The sequence below is a fragment of the Idiotropiscis lumnitzeri genome, chromosome 11 (genome assembly GCF_059441095.1).
Source record: "Idiotropiscis lumnitzeri isolate Australia: NSW breed Sydney's pygmy pipehorse chromosome 11, RoL_Ilum_1.0, whole genome shotgun sequence".
NCBI lineage: Eukaryota > Metazoa > Chordata > Actinopteri > Syngnathiformes > Syngnathidae > Idiotropiscis > Idiotropiscis lumnitzeri.
In genome coordinates, this window is record NC_142401.1 from 16,790,568 (window position 1) to 16,811,884 (window position 21,317).

The 21,317-nt window shown below is 40.8% G+C and overlaps 1 protein-coding gene across 6 annotated transcripts in view; it reads left to right on the plus strand.

Annotated features, from left to right (window-relative positions):
* Positions 1-21,317, plus strand: part of LOC148327706 (metabotropic glutamate receptor 4-like) — a 165,512-nt gene that overhangs the window by 97,351 nt on the left and 46,844 nt on the right. The gene's annotated exons all lie outside the window — the stretch shown is intronic.

A 21,317-nucleotide genomic window follows, 5' to 3' on the forward strand; every position in this document is an offset into this window, starting at 1 on the left:
TTACATCGATCCACCATACCGATGTTTTTATCCTCTGCAAGACAATGTGGCCTCACCAGCATCAGCGGTGTGTGATCAATGGAGGAGGGCTGCCGGGGGTCAACAATCGTGACGCCTGTGTTTACTGAGGCGAAGTGTTGTGGTGTGCGGGAAAAAAAAAAGCGCAATCGATACGACGGCTATCATCATTTGGGGGTCTTATTAACGACTTAGATCCGAGCTGGCAAGCACACAAAACGCTCACTTGCATTTGAGGAAGCCGAGACTGCGGCATTTCATAGAGCTTCTAGCAATGTTTTGGAGAAGTGGGGCACGTTGCTACCAGCAACAGCCCGCATGGGCCATCTCCACTCACCTCATAAAAAACAAGACTCTCCATCACGTTAAGAACGGTGTTGTTTATAAAGGAGAAATTATTCAATAGGTGGCCAAAGTCAAACTCACAAGCTCTCACTTATGACTATGCTGCAGGTCAATACACTTTACATGAATTTCAAATGTTGCATCCACCTGTTATAATACTAAGTCTGCCGACTCAGTGGGCATGCAGTTAGCTCATCTGCCTCACAGTTTGGGAATCGGATTTCAAAATTCGGTTTTGGCCTCCCTGTATGGGAGTATTTTTGTATTTTCTCCCCGTACTGAGACTCCTAATTGATTATATTATAGGTGTGAATGTGCGATTGGATGGTGAGCTTTATATGGTGTAACCTGCTCCTCAGCCAAAGTCATCTGGGATAGGCTTGAGTTCACCTGAGCAATAGGACAAAATGTAAATTTCCTCCCCTTGCAATCAAAGTCAGCAAAAGCCATCTGATTGGATGTCTCTAAAAGTTTATCCTGAGTGATTGTCCTGTGGTGTACAGAGTATTAAGACAGATGTTTCCTCCCCAATCGTTTTCTGAACAGGAGGCTGACAAACGTAAATGTTAAACCCGGTCAATATTTAGCATGGCTAATCCTCATGTGTGCTCAACACAGAGGTGGACCCAATCACAGACTCTGTGAGTGTGATGAGTATCTTAATTGAGAAACAACATTACAATCATAGAATGTAGGCCACGTGACAATGTTTTATTCACAGGCGGCCACATCGATCCCAGCGTGAATGCTTTGAAATTATTCTCATTCTGTTCATAGATTTCTACAAATAACCACATTGATTTTTTTTTCAGATTTTCTCAACAAAGCGTCCAGAGTCAGGATGATTAAAGAACGCTTCAAAGAAAATTTATGATTATTTCACTAGATTTAAAAATATATTTGGATGGATAGCGGCTCAACTGTGACAAGCAGTTGAAAAGAAAAGAAGTACTGTAATTAACCTGCAATGGTAGATTTCAATTTCAGACTTCTGATATTGTCTTGGTCCCTCTGTGCTGGGATTAGACCGGATTTCTGGCCCCAGAGTACAGTATGGGATTAGTCCACTGACCCAGTAACTTCTATCTGCGGTCCCGCTTGGCACGACCAGCGAAATGGGTTCCTTTGAAACATAACGCTTAGAAACTCTCATCTCTTTGTTAACTCAACAAGACAATGGATACAACAGGCAATGCCAAAAATCGGACTACAAATTTTTATTTGTGATTCTTGAAGCTCGCTCAGACATCTGTTTTTTTTAGCATGTTGGAGATGTCGAAATGGTTTTACTCTCCAAACCAGAACTCATGGGATTAAAACGCAACCATTCCTTCCTATTGTATTTGCCCATTCCAAGACCTTTTTTACAACAGTAATTGCAGATTTGGTGGCTAATACTATGGCCACATCCAATATGCCCTGAGATAGTGCAGGAAAGGGCCATCCCACTCAAGAAAGTGTCTACGTATACATTTTTATGCACTCTTCATTATAAGTGATAACATGACTGCTTGAAGGAGTTTGGTTTGCTCTAGGTGGATTATTAAAGGTTGTATTTGGAGTTTATAAATGGGAGGAGAACTCAAATAAACATGGAATATCTGAAAATTTCAACAGAGTAGCAAATGTTTTTGTTGCATGCAGGAAAAAAAACATAACAAACAGGAAAAAAAAAAATCTTCATTTTAGATGGGATTTTGTGGCTCTCGTATTTTCTTTTCTGTACGGTTCAAATGGCGCTTTGAGTATTTAAGGTCGGCCAACCCTGCACTAGACCACCATGCTACCCTGGATGGAAATAATGAATGCATAAATTTGTGTGACTTGGAGTCTAAAAGCCGCGTTAAAATTGCAGCAACAACTGCCAGCGGGTTCACTCGACGAGTCACGTGTGATGTAGGCTTTAATTAAAAACAAGTGATAACATGATAAAAAGAAGGAGAAAAAAAAGAACGATTATCTGCCATGATGCAGCGGCCACCCTCCCCCGAAAAGTCATCCGCTGTTTGTTTTTGGTGCTGTGTTTCCGCATCAAGTGTCCTTTTGTAGCAGAACAATGCGTGCTTGCGAGTGTAAATAATACATAGGGTTTCTCCGTGAGGCGTGCAAGACAAAGCGGGCATCAAGAAAAAGGAGAATATCATATTGTGCGTATAAGTGAGCGATGATGGCACGCCGCATGTATTTAGAGTACATTCCTGTTTATGATAGAACTGCAGCAAATCTTTTTATTTTTTTTATTTTTAAATATTAATAAAGCCAAATGTATTTAAATTCATCGCTTGTACACATCTTGCCTGAAGTCATAATATTGTGATTTTGACTCCATTATGCGCACACAAAAAACTTTGAATTAACTGAGTGACGGCCTTTTTAAAAAGAATGTCGCAGTCGTGAGCCCTCAGGCCGGCAGCAAATGAAAGCCTCACTGACGGCTTACTTTTTACTCACATTATTCCCCTACTTTTTCTTGAAATCTTTTTCTCCCAAAAGACAAAAAGGGGGTGAACAGCAGCAGTGGCTCAGAGGGGAACGTAAGCCCAGCTTGTGAGCAAAAGCTGCCCACTTTGAAGATGTACTGCAAGGGCTTGAATGGGCCGAACATGGGGGCATAATTACGGTGCAAGATTGTAATGTATGCGTTCGCCGCCGGGCTACTTTTGCACCTCTGTGGTGCTTGCGCTAATGGCAACCCATGTGGCTTAACCTCCCTGTTAATGTATTTTTCTTGAGCTTAAAAAAAAATCTAAATTAAATCATAGGTCAGGATGACCTTCTCCATGTTTAATCAAGAGAGAAAAAAAGAAAAGAAAAATGAAAATACCGCAACATTACTAAATATTTCATCAGTTTGCTTAATTGCTTAACGACATAGACTAAGTTGGATCACTGGCATGCCCGCTCACCCAGCAAGTGTGAAGTTAAACAACATTTTGCTTTCCGCCTATTTCTGGAAATTTGCCTGTGAGCGAAAGCATACCATTCTGTTACATAACAGTGGGGTTCATTTACTAAATAGCCTCGCCCACACCAAGGTTCTCTCAGCTACGCTGGGTAAGATCCAGAGCCACTTTCAAGGGATTTTTCAAGTTCTACTGTGTAAAACGCTGTCATGCAAAGGCACACATGCAGATACACCCACAACCCAACAATGGTGCAGCTCCACTTCTATCATGTCAAAACCAAATGGTAAGCAGAGCTGCGTTGGGTTTTGCTTCCGTGCTGTGAAAAAGTATTTGCCCCCGTGCTGATTTCCGCCTATTTATCACTCACTATGGTTTAATTTCATCAAACCAATTTTAACATCACACTGAGACAATCCCAGGATATATAAAATTCCGTTTAAAAGCGATGATTTTATTGACCACGTGTGTGTACTATCTGGCCCTATGTGAAAAAGTAACTGATGGCCTATCCTTTAGGATATTCTGGTAAACAGCAGAATTAATTGTACTGGTCCGGAGGAAGCAAAGCAGCCCCAGACCATCACAATGCCACCACCATGTTTTACTGTTGGCATCATTTTCTTTTTATCAGATGCTGTGCCATTTTTACACCACATGTAGCGGGCTGCACACCCTCCAAAAAGTTAAATTTTTGACTCAACGGTCCGCAGAATATTTCTCCAAAGGTCTTGAGGATCATTAGGATGCTTTTTTGCAAACTTTGTGTTCTTGCGTAATAACTGTAGTTTTTGCCTAGGAACCCTCCTATGAATGCCTTTTTTGACCAGTGTCTTTCTTGTAATGGAGTCGTGAACACTGACTTAAATTGAGGCAGCGAGGCCTGCAGTTCTTTGGTTGGTTTCCAAAGGTTGTTTTGTGACCTCGTGGATGAGTCGTTGTCCCACTCTTGAAGTAATCTCCATTGGGCGTCCACTCCTGGGAATTTTTGCCACTGTTCACAATTTTCTCCATTTGTGAATGGAGAAAACATTTGTGAATGCTCTGGCAGTGGTTCGCTGGAGCCGCACAGCCTTAGAAATGGCTTTAGAACCTTTTTGTTGCTTGGTTCTTTAACAAAGGGACACAATTACTTTTTCACATAGGGCCAGACGGTTTGTATAGTTTTCCCCATTTGGTAAATAAAAACATCATCTAGAAATAGCATTTTATCAATCCAAGTGTTCTCTCAGTGTGAACCTGGTTTGATGAAATGAAACCTTTGTGAGTGGTAAATATGCAAAAAACACAGAAATCAGCAAGGGGCAAATACTTTTTCACAGCACTGTAGAAGGACAGATAGGATATTAGCTTCTGCTAAGTGCCACATAATTGATTGCTCTGTGAAGACGTCAACGTGTGTTTGATGATGCGACCATGCGACACATATACACAGCTTTGTGTATGAAGTGCTGCCTCCATGAGTGAAAATCATTTTCTTATATTGATGGGCACTCACTCCAGTCCCGGTTGTCATGGGAACAAATCTGGATTCGCCATTGGGCCAACAGCATGGGGCGGCGCGTCCAGCCGTTCACTAGCGCGAGACAGGGCCACACTCTCAAACAGGCTAAACAATAAAAGTGACGTGTTTTGTATAATGTGGTAAAGCTCTTGATCTTTGGTATATTTAAACTTAAGAATGTCATTGAAACGTTACACAGTATGCTAAGGAATGCATACTTGCAGATTAATTTATTAGTAATTTAGTGTGGAAACTTAATGGGCTCCCATTCAGATGTTAAATTATTTTTTATTTTTATTTTTTTTTTATTCATATTTAAGAAATACGCTTCCCTCTGAATAAACACCATACACATGATAAATCTTGGCCACTCTGCAGTTAAGTAAATGACCACTTTTTGAGGAAATACCATGTTTTTCATGTAGCGGATAACTTTCAGTCTTAAGCGACCACATTTAAATCGCAAGCACTGATGCAAGCTTGTAAGTGCAGCGTTATGGTGTGTGTAGAGGACTTTTTGATAGAGCGCAAATGTTCTCTTAGTAATTACCTGAATGTAAAGTGACACTTAGGGCGCTTTACTACAAGTCGTCTGTGCGGGGCCACCCGCCGCGCTGCCTCATGGGCGCCGGCACCCAAGTGCAAAAGGGCTCAAATTAATGTGGAACGTGGATCTGCAGGTGTTGCCGTTTAATTAATACACTCGAGCCTAGTCACACTTGGCTGCTTTCACGGCTCTGGCTGGGACAGCTGAGCCAATCACAGCTCATCACATACACGGGCACGTACGCATACACTCCAAATCATATTTTGGCGGGAAAAAAACAAAAGGTTTTCAAGCTGTCGCTAATCTGCCAGCGAGTAATTGATGATACATGGCAACGTTTGTGGCACAATGAATTTCATTTGGGCAATTTTAGGGATGGTGGGGTATGGGTTAGCATGCCTGGCTCACAATTAGGAGATTCTGGGTTCCAATCTCGGATTAATTTCAGATGTGACACTCCACGGACCCAACAAGAAATAAAAATCGATTTGACCTTTGACCTCACAAAGCTCTTTTAATGATGGTGATGAAGCCCTGTCATCAGGTGGCACAGGCCATAGACCAGGAGGGGTCAAATGTCTTGTGTTCAAACGGCTATATTTATTTTGAGATGGGCCGGGTTACTTGATGATGAGGTTAAAAAAACATAAAATAAAATGCGCATACAATTTTAAGGGGAAAAAGAGCTAAATTAACGCAACTAATACTACAGGACTCTAAATCAAATAAATTGGCCTAAGAATGTTGCAGTCCATATGTTATAGAATGTCCAAGTCCCTTATTTCTGTGTTTTTTTTTTGCTCAACTTCAGAATACAGGTGAGCCGCGATTGCCCGTGAGCTGAGCCCTGAGCAACTGTGATGTCATTTTCAGTTGACAGAAAGTGTCAAAATGGCCACTCCCTTAGATGGCAAAATATGCTTGGATTTTGCTGCTTAATTTGGATTCCACGTCTGCGATATGAATCAAAATGATGTGTTTAGACAAGTGGAGGTGCATAGAACATATGATTGGAAAAAGATTTTTTGGGTTGACATCCCCTTTAAGTGGTCACATGTCAGAGTCTCATTAGAGGTGCCAATATCTCTATGTGACATAATATCATCTTTAAAAACAGTGTAAGGGTAATTGTTAAAGTTCAGTCAGGCTGCAATTTAAGACATGTTGTGATAGGTTCTGCTGTTTTGGTTAGCAATCAAGCACAGAGCTAAAAATCAAGCAGGGTTGACCTGATTAACAGTGGTCACCCGAGGATAACCTCGACAGATTTAATGGAAATGACACAGCGCGGTGACGGACTCGCTCGGAACCCATTGCCAGTGCACATGGCGAGCGGCAAGGCTGGATCCGCTTAAAAGCTGGCGCGCGTCGCTCAGCCCGTCGAGAGCTTGCCAGTATCCTTTGTGGGCATTCTGTGCTGAAATGGGCGGCGGCTGGCTGCTTCTCCAGCTGGCACATTGAACAGCTCCCCCAAGTCCTGGATGCATTTGTGACTGTCAGAGTGGCTGCGAGCAAAGCACTCTGTCATTAGGAAGGTAGTCTTACAATCATGGCTGTCATGGGTAAAGGAGACTTTTTGTCATAGTTGTCAATTGTGAGGCAGGCTAAAATATTTTTGGTCAGAAGTGAGGTAGTCTTAAAGTTTGTAATTTACAAGTTTGCTTTCGGCTGTCTACACGCACAAACACAATCGGGCTGTTTTTGTCACAATTTTGCCCCTTGTCGACCAAGGACATCAATTGCCCGATTATCTTATGTCTTATAAGATTGTCCCGTAAAATTATCCTTAAATCTGAAGTGTGTTCAGTGTGTATTTGCCCTGTTAATAGGGTCCAAAACAAGCTGGGCCGCCAATGCTGAATATTAAATGTGTTCAATATTTATTACCAAAATTCTCTTTTTGTGGAGTAAGCCAGCTACTCTCGAGCTCTTTGACTCTGTGAACTTGGACGTGAATGGAATGCAGTCAATCAAGTGCACTGACTCACCAATGAGAAATTTGTGCAATCAGCATTTTGGAGCCAATCACCGATCAGTGAGTTAAAAAAATAAATAAATACATAAATCAACCGTTGACTGCAGGAACTATTTTCCAAAGCAAGTCATGTCTTGCCACGCAAATGTATAGAATGGACTAACAATAGGCCCCTCGCAGCTGTTTGTAATTTGTTAAGGTAGTTATATTATGTTTGTCATTATTAAATAGGTCTTACAGCTATATTTTGCATCAGAATGTAGTTTTAGAGTTCTTTGCTGTATGTGTCAATTTCAAAGTCATGTTTACATGTGTAAGCGAGTCAAACAGTCATATTTTCCAAAAGTAAGGTAGTCTCAAATGTATTTTTGTCATTAGTGAGACAGTCTTACAGTCATGCTTTTCTTTTGTAAGGTAGCCTAGCCGTATAGTTGTGCTTTTATTTGTGAGGTAGTAGCATTTTCATGTTTGCAATTAGTAAGGACAGCAGTGACATTACAAGTTTGTCACTGACCTGAAATTTACACTGCTGCAAGAACCCCACCATAGCTGTGAGTCAAATCAAAACCGTCCTTCTCAGAATTATTATTCGAAGAATCCCATTGTTTTGCACCTGTTATTTCTGTCCACATGACGACAACAGTGTTCTCACCTCCCAGGAAATTTGTGAATAGAAAACAGAGGGGAAGTAACGTTGACAGAAACTCAAAGTGTCATGACCCGTGTTGGTCATGTCAGTGTTTTTGTTATTGTTTTTCTTCACCTTCCTGCCATGTCTTCATTCTGTTTATTTGGTCAGCTGAGTGGGGCGTTTCCCTTCAGCACTCGTTCCCCACCAGCCACGCACCTGTTCCCCGTTAGCCTCACACACCTGATGCCCATCTGCTCCCCTAATTACTGGACTATATGAACACCTCACTCCAACAACTCATTGTCGGTGCATTGCTCCGTTTGGACTGTCACGACCGCTCCCTGATCTCGCTCCCGCTCCCGCTCTTGCTCCCGCTCTTGCTCCCGCTCTTGCTCCCGCTCTTGCTCCCGCTCTTGCTCCCGCTCTTGCTCCCGCTCTTGCTCCCGCTCTTGCTCCCGCTCTTGCTCCCGCTCTTGCTCCCGCTCTTGTCCCTAGTTTTTTGTCACTGTCTTTGTTCCTCGGGTTTTTGTTCTGTTTAGTTCGACTTTGTTATTTTGCACCCTGCCACGTTTGTTTGTCCTAGTACTTTATTTGCCTTTTGGTTTTGTTTTGTTAAATAAATTCCCTTTAAGTTACCCTTATCCCTGCTTCCTCGCATTTTGGGTCCACCCCCTCCTCGCCGACCGGCGAACCTGACACAAAGAGTGAGATCACGAGTCTATTTCAGTGCTTGACAAAATTATCTTTTGGCGCTCAGCTCTCAAGGCCCTGAATGTGAGAGATGAAGGAGGCTTTTGAATAAAGGTCCTTTTTAAAAGAACATTTCTAAAAAGGTGACGGACATTTCACAAAATTTCCTTTTATCAACTACAGGGATAATTCATTAGTTATCAAATATCAAATATAAAAGTAAAACAAATCTATAAATAAAATATGAAGTGCTAATAAATACTGTGTGTTTAAGCTAATAAAATGCACCTCCCAAAAATAAATAAAACAAAAAGGCCTTATTATACAATGCTATATTTCGGTATGTGACGACAATGTGGACAATGTAACGTTCCCGTAAACTGTGATGTGGTTGCTGCACAATCTTGTGTACATCCATGTTTATTGCTCCTTTCAATCTCATACGATTAAATGCTTTCGTCATAATAGTCATTTTTGGTTCGTTTTAAACTCCAGAGTTTCAGTAGAGGGGCAATGTTGTGTCCTTGTTTATTCTATCTGGGGGGCTAGTTGACCTTTTTCAACTTAGACTGCCTCGCGCATTTTGACAAAAATTGTATTAAAAAAAAAATACAAAATAAATTTACCCTCCAGCATCACTTGACATGCATAATGAAGACAAACAACAAGGAAAGAGCTTCCATAATACTCGATCCGACTGCAAGAATAACGCATGGCATGTGATTGCAGGCTAATTAGCGAAACAAAACACTCGTCTTTACTGTTTTTCCACCGCTTTGCCGTTTGAGTCGACATCAATGTACCGCCAAACACAACACCTGGATTTCTGAGGCTCAAATCAACAAGTCTGAGAGCGTCGGGAAAAACAGGCGAATCAATCCGTCAGTTAGCAGATGAAAGCGCCTCATCCTCGTCGACTGGCGATGTGGCGATGATGACAAATGGACGCAGGTCATTTATCTCCCGCCGCCACGGTTGTCTTCGCGCAGGATTGAGGATGGTAGAGCAAAAGAGAGTGAGAGACTGAGAGCTAGTGAATGAGGGTTGTAGAGGGGATACATCTGTAAATTATTCAGCATTTTGAAAACACGCCACGCATCATTCTTGAGGTTGCATCGCTTCGCAGAATTTCTATGAAAATGTTCCCCCGGGGTGCATATTCATTATGTATAAAGCCATGGTTGATGTGAGCCCCGACAAGGCGGCATAATGAACGGGCCGAGAGGCCTTGTTTGGATGTCCGCATATTTTCAACCGCTTCGCCTTGTTGTAAGTTGTGATGCGGCGGCTGTGTTGCCTTGAAGCTTCTTCCTTTGGGAGATGCCGGGCAGCAGGTTCCGCTCCAATGACGGACAACTATGCTGTGGCTACGTCAATTACGACTTTAATATAGAGGCAAACGACTTCTTTGATGGTGGCCCCGCCAGAACCGGCACTGGCCCCGATTTAAAACAATACTTAACATTATCTATTATATGTAGGCCTACTCGTGGATGAAATGGTGAATCGTGTAGTCTCAGCGGTGAAAATGCATGAAATACGTAATCAAGGCAGCCGCCTAAAAAAAAAATATTCACACTCTCCACTACCCAATATATATAGATATTGTGGTTTAAAACGATACGTCATTAAATTTATAATTATATATTTAGGCAGCTGTAATGAGACGTGGAGACATGCAAGTACATAGTGCACATTATTTCAGTCAATGGTAGCGATGAAATTTGCACAGTGGGCGTAAAAGGATGATTGATCAATTTAAGCGCATAAAACTCCAAAATATGTAAAATTGAATATTGAAATAGCAAGAAGGTGTAGAGTTCATCTCATTTAGTCATGAAATTTGGACTGGTGGTTTAGTCGGGCTTGCATTAGTCACATCATGGCCCCTGGCCATTGGGCCACTGTTAAAGTTGGACCCTGTGAACAACTAAAAAGATAAATTCTTTGCAGATAGAAATCTGCTGTCATAAACATACTCTCATAATCTGAATTTTGGCTATTCTGGCTCTAAATAAACTGTGAAAAAATGTAAAGAAGCACACAGTATTCATATCAGAAGTTCATGCTGCCCAGTGCAACCCCGCGTATTCGTGTGTTGGCTTCCCTGACTCAACCAATAGTGTAGTTATTTTTTTATTTTTGGGGAGTGCTGGTTATCAGAGTAATTTTTTTTATCTTAAATGCATAATGAATAATGAATAAGGGGCGTCCATTATACACTGACTTTCTCTATTTGCATGCTGGTCTAATCCCTCTCGCCCAAGAATAGCAGGGGTCCATTGTAATCCAATTCATTGTGTTCCTTCTGGTGTGCCCACATTGGCCACTGGCAGGTCAGAGGCAAAACGAAAAAGAATAATACTTCTACTACTACTCTAAGTGACTCAGGAAGATACTGTAGTATTAGTCATTTTAGAGGATAAAGAATATACTGCGTGCCTATGAGTATTTTTACATTGTCTTTGTACATGTGTTTCTCCACCGTTTATATTCAAATGTGAGTCTTTAATTTATGATAAAGTCATTAATTTACAAACGCAGCAAGCACGGGTGCACCGTGTCCCTACTTGGAGCGCCTCATGCCTTTTTTGGTACACTCTGAAGAGCCGAATGACAAATTTGAGCAACGCCCTAAATGTCCGAACGGACGCCGTGAACCAGTGCGCATACTGAGATTATTTCCAAACGCGCCTCTGATGCGCAAGAAACAGAAAGAGTCACCCTGTGTCTCCCACGGGAACAGGACTTGTAATAGAACAGAATGGTTACTTATTTCTGAACTTTTAAAAAGAAAAATAAATACATGAATAAACATTGTTTTGGGGGCATGGGGGGGTCTAGAGAGATGCGGCTATAGCACCCCCCCGACCCCCTTGCCCTGGTGTAGCACCATGCATGCCTGTATGTGCCGACCAAAGAAACCCACAGCAAGGGGAATAGTAGGACAGTCGACAGATTTGCATAGCTTTTTAAAATATGTAACGCATTAATTCCTACAACGCTTATCAACAAAGCAAAGGTTTATTTATTCCTCTTTTTTTTGTCAAATGATTTCGTCGTGAGTGAGTCATGATGCTGAACATCGTCGACAAACGCAGTTGGACCATGTGTGATCCGATAACAAAGCAGCAGCAGTAGCAGCAACCGTACCCTATACCAGTCTGCCACCGCAGATGAGTCATTTCGGCAAACAAGCCGCGACGATTCATCTCCAAGTGGCAGCAATAATAATAAGGCCGCTGCTGGAGAGCGAGTCTCGTCCGTATGGCACCTTTGTACACTTGCTCATTTTAGTCAACACGTTTGTAGGGAGAAAAATTCACGTGGCTCACACGGGACATAGAGAATAGTTACCAAAACACAATCATAAATCGGGATGGATTAAGCCATGAAATGTCTCACTAACTTCCTTTTTAATAGGAAATAATTCTGATAACAGAAAGGTGATGCATGACGCTCAATCTGGCCTCAGTGCTTTTTTTTCTGCAGTTATCACCTGCATATTAATGAGTCACTGCTCCACTTAAGTGTTGTTTTTTTTCTGTGGCGCCTATCTCTGTCTTGTCTTGGATACCTGCATCTGACTGGGGCTCATTTAGGAAAAATTTGTTGGAGTTTGTCAAATTAGAGAGGGAACAGAAATTAGAATCCACCCTCACTCCACCCATTTCATGGCATAGCCTTGAAATAATCATCATTCTTGCTCTAATGCTCCTCCCACATTAGAAGGTGTAGGCCCAAAAGCCTGGCCATTTAGTGTCGCTTGTTTGTCTCGTGAGCACATTTGGTCAACTTCTCAAGTACAATTTGGTTTAAAGTTAATCAACAATGACAACTTTACATCTGGATATATATTGTTTGTCTACATGTGTTGCTACAGCATTGCTTCGAGGGTTATAACTGCAACATCAATGCTAGTTTAATAAGCCTTTCTGTAAATTAAGGTTATATGCTTTGATAAATACATGTGTATTTTATATATTATATTCACAATCTTCATCTTAGGTTTGATTTTACTGTAGAATTTCAACTGTCAGTGGCAGAGAAGCAGAATTGTTCCTTATGAGCCAAATTTCTGCTAATTGGTGTGAACTTTCTTGCACCATCTATTGCTCAAAATTTACATATTTGCTCACAACGCCTGATAGTAAAATTATTTTAAATATCAATAAAAAAAAATGGTCAAATACGGTCCCTAGTAAGTCGAGGCACCGCTGTAATGTATACAGTATTTGCCTGAACTAGTTAGCTAGCATAATGAGTATTTCTGTGGCATTAGCGTGTGTCATAATGATATTGTTTTTGCTAATTTGCGTCACAGTTGTTTTATTCCATATTGGGGTTGCTAAATATGGCCCTTGGGCACTTTTTTTTCCGCTAGTGTTTGCCAAAGCATGCTTGAAAACAACGTCAATTTAGTGCCACTGGACTATGACACTATTATAGAGTCAATTAGGTGGGCGAGAGTGTAAAGTACTGCTGTTCTTCAGGCTTATAGCGAGCCAGCGGCGTTATTCCAGACTAGCAGTCATAGCGGCGAGGTCAGCCACAAGTCAATTGGTTTGATTGAAAGCAATACGCCCAGCTAAGGAAAATTAAAGTGTCGCCATACTGTATGTTGTACGTGGGTCCTTACAGTGCATGCAATGTAAAGTTAATCACATCATCCTGCGTTCAAACCAAAACAATTACATTTTTGATTGAACATGTGAATGGAAATTATTTCACCACTTACTGTGTAACACCATGGTCTGAATCAATTAATTACATTTACAACCCAAATTCCAACATTTGCACCATAAAATTTTATTAATTTATTCCCAAATATTGTTTTAGTGTTTCTCATTGGATACACTGATTCATGTATGTGGGGCTTAGATTTTGTTAGTCTAATCAGATTTTAGCTTCTGTGTTGCCATGTCAATCTAATCTACACCGACCCTTCATCAGTCGTGGTTGCCCATCTACTGTAACTTTACAAGACATGGGGCCTTTTATTTTCACCAATCAAGTGCTATCTCGCTCACTTAATAGCCGTCCCACAATAACGTTAACACTTTTAACACCTGAAAACAACTCTAATTGATTGGAAACATAACGTTAACAAAACATTCAAGCAAAACACACATGGTAAGTAACAAACTCTATTGGGTGATCGTATTTCTTTAGATATTTTCTCATGTTAGATAAATATTGCATTTGCGCTGTTCCAGATGATGTATGCGATGCGGTTATATAGTGTTTATTTATCGATGCTATCTGCTGCAAGTGTGGCATGATATTGGTGGTATTGAGGATATATTAAATTGGAAAAATTCCTACTTGGCGGCACGGTGGGTGCCTGGTTAGCACAATGGCCTTACCGTACAGAGGTGCATGGTTCGATTCCGGCTCAAGCCTACATGTGTGGAGTTTGCATATTCTCCCTGTACCTGCGTGGGTTTTCTCCGTTTCCTCCTACATTCCAAAAACATGCATGGTAGGTTGTTTGATATTGTTTGTCTTGTGCCCTGTGATTGACTGGCAACCAGTTCAGGGTGTACCCCGCCAACTGCCCGCAGATTGGCTCCAGCGACCCTTGTGAGGAAAAGCGGCTCAGAAAATAAATGGATGGATGGACATCCCTACTCCAGGCCTGACTTACAGCCAGGCACAATCAGTTCAGTTCTCATTCTGTGAAGATGTGAATAGGAGTTTGAAAAGTTTTCTGGCTTGACAGTATATGTTTATTTGTGATTTATGGGTGACCATTTCACCATGCAGTCACCCTTTTGCCATAAATCGGCTGGGATAGGCGCCGCCTCCTTGCACCCTCGTACAGGATAAGTGGAATAGAATACAGTTGGAAAATGCTCAATAGCCTTTACACGTGGAAAGACCTCATGCTCTTAGCCACATGTCTAGCCTTCTCCAAAAAAGTGACGAGCGGATGCTAGGTTTAGGGAGTGTCACGTCCTGGCAAGCACTATGCAAACTCATTTTAACAATATCGCACGGCAAAAATAACAAGCAGGATATACGCGACACTTCAAGCTGCATTTAACAGCCTCTTCGAGGCTCTTCAGATTCAGACGCAGCAGTAACAAATGTCATTAATAATGATTTTAGAGCATAATAATTCATCCACACCAGCTGACTACACACTTGATTGGTCTTCAGTCAATCACATGGCACACAGACAACCACGCACTCACAGTTTCACATCGTCACTACGGGAGAATTGAACCCACGTTGCCTCGGGCCAGTAAAGCACTAACATCAGTGACTCATAATCATTCAGTCTGCTCTAAAGAGAATTGCATTGCAATGTTATACTTTCCTATAAAGAACTTGTACATTACTGAATGGGCAGCACGGTGACTAGTGGAAGCATGTTTGCCTCACTGCTGAGAAGTTCTGGGTTTGAATCTGAGCTTGGGCCATTTTCTCTGTGTACTCTGGCCTCCTCTCACATTCCCAAAACCTGCACGTTACCTTCAATAAAGACGCTAAAGTCAGACCAGGCCTCGTACATGCTCCATATATTTGATGCTACCGTATTTGATTCGCAAAGTACTGCTGCTCCCAGTCAATAGTGTTGAATGGCACCCTTTGCCACAGCTGCTGTATTACCATAGACATGAACTGTACAGACACATCGACAGCATTTTGAGTATGTCGACACCACAGCTGGATGGTATGTGGCGATTTGTGAAGATGCCATGTTCGATGGGAGATTTATCATCAAGCCAGAAATCATGAGATTAATACCGAAGTATTGCTTTAGATTTCATCATATCATTATATGAGAACAAACACCCCAATATTACTTATTTTATGGCGAGAGTGTTTTCCTCTCCATAGAGGCGCTCTCTACAGGAGCTCTTGTCACTTTGTTCTTAAAATGCAGAATATTGAAGCGATCTCAGTGATATTTTTAGAGGTCGATGTGGGCATAAGAAGAGACGTCCACGGCCATTTTGGTGACAATTGATTGCAGTTTCCTGACATATTAAGCCATGTAAGCTTTTTTTAACGCTTCTGTTGAGTTTTACGCTGTCCCATGTGGCAGTCTACTGACCGCAGTGTCTTTGGCTCTCGTTTATACAAAGGTGTTCATATTTTTACATATTCATCCAATGTTGTGGCCTGTACCCATTTCAGGGAATGAACCTGCACCGCCAACAAGTATCCGGTTTGGGAGTGTAGAACGCTAACCAGTGAGCTAAAATGCCAGGCTGCCGGCTCAGCTCAGCTTGAGGGATAAGAAGTGAGCTTCTACATTTTTCACGACTGCGACTTACTAGTCGGGCACTGCTGGTCTCAAGTGACCATTGATGGGAATGTGACCGAGTGTATGTCTAAATGTGCCCTGGGATTGGATGGCAATGAGTCTCCTGAATAATCCACTTCTTGCTCCAAAATCAAATGGGGTCAAATGCCACGAAAAAACAAGATGGTGGAATAGAATTGAATGGTTAATTTGTTTTATTTGATCATATTACAGACACTGTGTGTTAATTTGAAAAGCTTTCATTTCAGAATGGTTTCTTCTGGAAGTTAGCGGATTTTTAAATTGCCTTTTGATTAAAATTTACCCGATAAAAAACACATGGTATGGTTTTATCTAACTATACCCAGTATGAGCCAAACCATCACTTCAAAAGGTACGCCCCGACTACAGTATCATTGGTATTACTGTCACGCTGTTGAGTGTTTCGCCGATGTTTGTGTCTGCACCGCACACTTTTGCACTTGTGCTTACAAGCTCTTATCGCTAAAACTAAACTGACGGAGGGAAAATGCAGCGGAGATTGCATGTTCCACTTCTTCATTATTTACTTGAGTGGATCCAAAGACCAAATGCACGCACACGAAGACATGTGGCAGACAAACAACAAGGGGAAATGTGTACAATTGGGAAACTCATTGGAGCGCAGGAATGACAAATGGACTCTTTAGATCTCACGCTGTTGTATTTGGAATGCTTTAATTGAACATGAGCTGAGCATGGACACGGCGGACGAGATGAAAGCCTAACGGGGAGCGAGTGTGACGGCTTTTTTTTTTTTTTGCAAAGGACCCTGGGATTTATTTTTTGAACAACATCAACGGCAGATGCTCACGTCAAACCCACGCAAGCATTTTAAGTTATTTGGGGAGCACTTGAAGAGAAAAGGGGAATCATTTCCAAGTGGAGATTATTTCAAAATCTCCTCACACACATAAACATAAAGCTCCTGAAGCACAGCAACAAACTGAAGTGACTGGTCTTTGTATTGTAAATGCACTCGGAAGGTAGACTCATCGCAGCCTCTCTTCCTTCCTGGCATCAAAATTCCTTGATGAATACTTGGAAACGGGGGCAACTCCAACGTGAACTTTCATGACTTTCTGCAGTTTGTCGAGAACAGTTTGTCGTTTGAAATGTCGTTAGCCCGCTAGAGTTCATTTGCAAATCGAGCGGGATTGGGACTTTCAGATTACCGTTTCATAATCAGCCTCATTAATCCAGAAGGGACTTCTTTATTGTCGGTACATCTGTAGCTGCGCAAGGTCTGGTGAGGCGTCATTAAAAGCAAACTGGGCAGTTATGATGTAGTTAAGAGGGGAAATAAAAGGCAGGTCTTGCTTCAATGGGTGTATTTCAAAGCCGTAAAACTCACATCTTAAATTAACCAAATTTATCTTGATGGATAACACCTAATCAATGGAACTGGAAACTGACTATGGTTGAACAGTTACGCGTTCTTATATGACATCATCATTTCCGACACAGTAATTCTGTTTGTGGTTTCACCTATTTGTGTTTTTGTTTCCTGTGTAACTTTTCTCATTTATTGGCTTAAACTCATCTATTGTGTGAAGTGCCTGAATGTTCTACAACAGGGGGGTCAAACTCAGTTTTTTTTTGGAGGGGCCAAATCGTAGTTAAGGATTCCCTCAGAGGGCCGTTATGACTGTGAACCCATTTAAATGTATGATCACCTTATATTATCACATGCACACAACAAATTGATGGAAACCCAATTTTGAAATCAGAAGCCAGTAAGTAATTGTTTATTCAACAAATTTTCAATTTATTTTAAAAGGGCACTAATGGCAATATCTCCTATCGCAAGGTGACGCACATGATTTGCTTTTGCGGGCCGCATAAAATGAGGTCGCGGGCCAGATCTGGCCCCCAGGCCTTGAGTTTGACCCCTGTGTTCTACAAGATAATGCCAAAGTCGCACAGTAAATGTCTCAAGGAAGTATGGTTTATGTCAGTAGAAGTTTAGCCTGAGCTGTAAATGGAGATTGTAAATCAAGTACGAGCTCACTTCCGGTGCATTTTTCCAAAACCAAAGCATCTGGAAGACGAAAAGTTAAACTCTTTTAGCATCATAGTTTATTGTGTATTTACAGTTTAAAATGTGAACATACATTCCTCTCTAGAAGTATTGGAATGGCAAGGCCAATTCTTTTGTTTTTATTGTATTGCCGACTGAAGACATTTGGGCTTCAGATTAAAAGATGAATATGAGACAAAAGTTCAGAATTCCATCTTTTATCTCAAGATGTTAAACCACTCAGGAAAGAGCACCTTTTAGCAGCCACCCACTTTTCAAGTGATCATAAGTTTTGGAATGGGCATTATTCAATTAACTTTGAGGGAATAACATTTAATATTTGCATTCTTTAGTTGTCTTTTCTTGGTATTAGTTTCAGGGGGTTTCTCCCATTAGTCTCGCTTATCCACTCAGTTGCCGTGACAGACCCCGGCCCCAGATTTTAATGTACAAGTCTGTATTGTCTCCTGTGTAGTGACTCATTCAAGTGTACACCAGAACTCAATTCAACCAATTACTTAATTGGCATGCAGTTCATACATTACCCCAGGACAACCCTCAGTTACCAACCAAATTTCAGTCCCAGTGTTCTCCCAAAAGTTCCTGCAGTGCAAATGCGCCTTGAGCAATCACGCGTCTGCCTGCTCTGGTGTAAAGCAACACTTTTGATTTTGTGTTTCTCTGGCTGCTAAACGCTCAACTCCCGTCCAGCAGCTAATTCCTGACGTAGTCTTCCAGGATGGGCTTTTTTGGGATTTTTTTTAGTTAATTTATTTATTTTTGCCAGTTGGATAGGAAAGCTGTGATGATTACTGAAATGACAGCAATCCAAAGCGTTGCATTCGCCGGCCCTGAAAAATCAAAACAATTAGCTGACAGATGCTTAAAAGCTCTGCAGCACAAGCAGGGGGAACTCCAAATTCCATTTGGGTGATAATGATCTGAGTGTTTATCACTAACAGAGGACACGATTCACATTGATTCGCGATTTGGCGGATTTTCAACAAGCAATGAATGCAAATGACTAGAAGACAAAGAGAGACATCCCTCATTGTCTTCTTTCTTTTATTTTTAAACAAGAATTGACCAAAATGAGGGAGTCACAGCAATTTGTAACATGTTAACCCACTTTTAAAAATGTAAATGATCTTACACTTGTCGAGGAAAAACATCTGCAAGTGTGTTCAGGGGGTGTACTCCAATTGACCAACACTGTACACCACACACTTAATGATATCTCTCAGTTGGTGCTAAATCTGTCAAATGGTCTAAAATCACAGTTTGCTGCTAAATAAAGTAGCATTGATTAAAAACATTAAAAAAAAAAAAAAACTGAAATTGAGCAGAGACAAATGATGTCAATTTTACTGTTCAACCGCGGCGGAAAACATGGATCAATATGACTTTGACCTGAGACTTGTACTTGGGCGTTTGGCTTCAATATCAGTAGTGCATTTTTCTCCATAGCCCCGAAAACTCAGTGACGAGGGGTTTAAAAATTGCCACTTGCAAGAAGGTGACAAGTACTATGAACTTTGACCCTAAGAAAGGTAATCATTAGATTTACAATACACATGCTCACAAGCCGCTGCACTAAAAATGTAATATTATAGGTTCTATATGTGACAAGTGCTCCAAAATTTCGCTGTGTGTTTCCGTGAGCAGGACGTTTCTTCACCGTGCATCGGGCGAAAGTGGCAAATGGACAAACTGTCAGAACACACAATGGCTAGAGTGCTAAAACACAATTGCAGTGATGCTCACACATTTTCTTGAGCATCTTTTTTCATACTGTGTGAAATCTTTCTACTTTCAAAACAGAATTTGAATTGAGCCATATTACCAAATCCCAATACATATAACAATAAATGAACAATGGTAAGAGGAAGTTTATTGTTCCGTAAATAATCAATTAATTGATTCTGAATTGTTTATATCTTTTGTCATAACAACCAACACATAAGTCTGCTGTCAAACCTCTGACTGAATATCATTATCGCTATTACATATGGTGTCACCTTTCTTAGAATCGCACTGTTAGCAATGCTAAAAATATACAATAGAGCAATGCAAGGTGTAGTCTTCATTAAATACACAATTTGAGCAAAATAATTGGGACAGCAAAACAAAAGGAGTGAGTGTGCAGGTTGAAATGCTTCCACTGCTTTGGAGATAATCCACCAGGTCTTTGGGATTTGGTTCTCCCTTCATTCACAAGAGTGATAATTGCAACATGTCATCTTGTGAGAACGTGTTCATCACAGCATGAGTGTGCCGTCAGAGTGTTTAGGATGCGCAAGCATTCGTCAAACGTTCAAAGATTTGGCGTGGTGTCTGTGTTTAGTCTCCAGGGATCTCCACTGTCTAGACACCAAAGTGACAATTTAAACATTTTGTCAAGATGATGGCATGAGAAAGTTGCAAAACACTTTGTTATTCTCACCCAATACCCACGATATAGTGTTGGGTGTAAATAATAACGTGGCTCAGATGCGCTTTGGGTGAACACTGAAGAGAAAGCGACTTAAAAGACTGTTTACCTCGGTGAGTGTTAGGATTTTGGTTAGCAATAGAGCTTCAAATTGCCTAAGAAATTAAATCAAAGGCTTTGAGCTAAGGTTATTATAGTTAATGAAAACGAACAAAAACATTTTTGTTAAAAAAGTAAAATAAAAACAAGCATATTTTTTTTAATTTTTTTTTAATGATAACACAAGCCCATCCCAGGGTTATGGAAGTTTAGTTTCATAACCCAATCTAACTTGAGTAGCAATATTATGCAGTGCACATACTGTACTTAAAAGTCTGTGGACCTTCATACAGCACCTGCATTTGATTTATGGATGGTTATTTTAAAAAAAATTTAAAAGAATATATATGTTGTTATTTTAATTTTGCATGCAGGATATACAACACTTTCAAGGAAATAAAATTAATACTAAAACTAATAAAATCTAAACTAAAAAAATATTAGTTCATAGATGTAATAAAACCACTGCAACTCATGTTTATAGACAACTGCCGATGCATTTGCACATCCATGCAATAATGATATCCAATTCTCTACTGTTTCGGACATTATCAATTGATAATGTCATTCTGACCAAAATGTATGACAATGGGTCTGTTGATTTGTCGCACAACCCACAACATTTTGACTTTAGTTCATCGTGGAATTTTTTTCATCCAAAATGGTTCAAAGATTTGTCATAATATGCCGAGCATGTTTCTATACAATGCATCCCCCATTAGACTTGTATGAAGAAGCGGTGTAGATAATGGATGAAGGTATTTTTACTTGGTAAATTTGTACTTCTTCTAACAAATGGAAATTAGTGAAGCATCACATCAACCAATAATCAATCAGTGTTTCGAAATAGCTCATGGAAA